The following is a 3,131-nucleotide window of genomic DNA, read 5'->3' as shown; positions in this document are numbered from 1 at the left end:
TATTATTTATATTTTTGTACATAACTATTTCTTTATTAAAAAAATCTAATTGTACTCTATATTTACTCAAAAAATCTGTACCAAGTAACGCTGGTCTAGCAAGATTAGAAACTAATACAAACTGGATTGGGAAAATTAAATTGTGAAATAGTATATTAATATCCATTTTTCCTTCTACTTTTAGAATCGAGCCATTAGCTGTATGAACTCTAACATTTTTTGTATCTATAAAGGCATTTTTTATTTGAACTTGTTCGATGTTAATAACAGAAATAGTTGCACCTGAATCTAATATGAAAGGGGTTTCTTTATTATTTATAAATCCAACTACTTCTAATCTAATAGCTGGAATAGGTACCTCGTTAACATCCTCAGTACAGCTAGAAATCTGTTCAGCATTCTTTTCATTTGAATTTTTAAGTGCGTCAAAATTAGGATTTTTCATAAAATTGTCAGGAGATAGCCTAATGTCTACCTCACGACTTACATGTTTTTTTGATTATTAAATGTTTTTTTATTCGATGGATCATTATTTTGACCCGAGTTAGGGCCTTGGTTGGTGTTTTCGGGTAAGTGATTTGATTGATTATGATTATTCATATTATTATCTGGCTTATAATGCTGATTTGAATAATTAAACTTTTTATTATCATAACTTTGGTGTAATGAATTATAAAATTTACTTTTATTAACATTATTCATGGTATGTGGTTGTTGAAAATTATTATTATTTTTAAAACCGGTGTTACGATTTTGATTACCCGTGAACTGCCTGTTATTAAAATGTTGTTTACCATTAAAGTTTTCATTTGACTGGTAATAATTATTTCTATCAAATTTATTATTCTTAAAATTATTTGAGTCGTTAAAGTTTCTTTCTCTATTTGTATTATAATTCTGATATTTATTGTTATTATTGTTATTATAATTATATCTTTTAAAATTATTGCGATTATTATTTGTATAGCCATTATTATTATATGATAATTGATTAGCAACAAAAACATTTTATTCTACCAGTTTTTGATTTAAAGATTCTATTTCTGCTTTAAGAGCATCAAAATTATGAGTGTTATTTCGTTCATTTACCGTTGCTTTTGCTGATTCTACCTTACGCAATTTTTTTTGTAAGTCCGAGAGTGTATTATTATTCATTAATGCGACTGGGTTATAAAAATCGGGTGGGAGTGCTTCCAATATTAAATCAATTTTTTTCCGTGTCCGTCATTTTAGGGTTAACTTTATGGGCTAATAATTGGAAATCCGCTAGAAATTGCGAAACTGTTTCGGTTAATTTTAATTTTCTGTTTGTTAATTTTGCTTTAAAACATTCTGGTCCTCCCCGGTGAAATGAAATATTTCTTGAGTGCTAGTTCAAAATGACTCCATGTTGGTGTAGGATTATTTATGATATAATTTTGATAGAATGCCTTTGCGCTTTTTTTGAGATATATTGGGACATACATAATTTTTCTATCATCAGACCACTCATTAGCCACAAATATCAAATTATAATTTTCAATAAATTCGTCGACACATTCGTCTGGTTCGCCACTATAAAATTCGGGTTTAAAAAAAATTGGTTTGGACATGTTGAAAATTTCTAGTCTATCGTTAATATTAATTGGGTCAACTAAATCAGTATCCCTCTTTTTTGAACGCGTTATAACAGGTGATCTCCGCTCAATATTAAAAGGTTCAGGTATAAAATCTGGATCACTATCGTTATCGGCCTCACTTTGATTTTTGTTTAAAATAGATCTTACTAAAAGTCCTAATTCTACGGTTTCGCTATTTTTTGAAAATTCCTTATTTAAAAATCGTAAAATTTGTATTAGATCGTCTTTAGATAAAAAATAATAAAGGTACAAGGATTTAGGTACAGAAAGTAATTCAATCTTTTCCTCTAACGACTTCTGTGTAAATTCTTCTTTTTTGAGTTTACTTGGAAGTTCTAACGAAAAAAGAATTCCAAAGTCAAGTTTAGCGATTTCTATAACGTCACTGGGTAATTTTATATTCCTACTCTGAGAAAAAGCTTCAGCGATCTCTGAATACTTAACTGTTTTAATATAAGATATACATACGTTTGGCGTTAAACTACAGACATCTATAGACTCATCCAAGCTTAAAATTGACCAAGTACGTTGAGAAATATGAATGGTTTGATTATTACCCGCTCTTTTAAAATAATACTTAAACATTTGCTAAAAAAAAATAGATTTTTATAATTATACTATATTGTTTAAATTAAAATTTTTGAAAGTAATAAATAATGTGGCTTCCAAATTAAACATTGTCATTAAACAAACAAAGACGCAAACTGTTCCTTGATAAGTACCAAAATCGATATAATTGTGCTAGTAATTATGAACAATTATGGGGAATTAAATATTTGTTAAATATTTGCCCGGCGCCTCCACCAAATTGCAACACACCTCCTCGGCTGTCAAACCCAGTGGCTGTCGATATTTATACCTAACTCTATCCAGTTAAGGAGTAGTTGGTTGGCTATTCCCACTACACGAACCGGTCCTTAGATCCGGGTTGTTGAATTGATATGAATAAAGTTTTCTGAGTTATATTTTACAGGTCCTAGAAACTTATGACCTGCGTTCATAAACTAACACAATTAACACGATATAGCAACGAATACAATGTTTTATTCAAGACTAAAATAATTATAATATTATAACCAATAAAATACACTATCACCTGAGTAACCCTGTTCTTAAGGGTAGTATATTGAAGATAACAGGAGTAGTGGAGTACGAGTTGAACAATACTGAATTATTATAATTTAACTATTAGGTACGTTATTATATACTTAAAGTTAATCAATTAATTACGTTTAATAATATTATAAATATGACTATAGTAGACTGATGTATAGTCTCTATTTCACGGTTCAAAACTCGACTGGCTGCTATGTGCATATGCTATACAGGTGTATCATTGCTTATATAGTAATGATGGTACGTATATTATGTAGCGTGTGCTTATTGTATATACTTAGGACCTCTCGTCGATAATGCAAATAATAAATCTTGCACCTATTTTAAAAATAAAGACGCAAGTGATGACAATTAGTAGCCAAATATTTTAAGGTATTTTACCTAAATTGAATTGGT

The 3,131-nt window shown here is 29.1% G+C and overlaps 1 pseudogene; it reads right to left on the bottom strand.

The window, feature by feature from the left end:
* Positions 1 to 483: 483 nt before the first annotated feature.
* LOC132934588 (probable serine/threonine-protein kinase clkA) lies at positions 484 to 1,592 on the bottom strand (annotated as a pseudogene).
* Between the last annotated feature and the right edge of the window lie 1,539 nt (positions 1,593 to 3,131).

The sequence above is a fragment of the Metopolophium dirhodum genome, chromosome 1 (assembly GCF_019925205.1).
Source record: "Metopolophium dirhodum isolate CAU chromosome 1, ASM1992520v1, whole genome shotgun sequence".
Classification (NCBI taxonomy): Eukaryota; Metazoa; Arthropoda; class Insecta; order Hemiptera; family Aphididae; genus Metopolophium; species Metopolophium dirhodum.
Note: the sequence above shows the minus strand (reverse complement) of the source record. Positions and strands in the feature narration are given on the sequence as shown.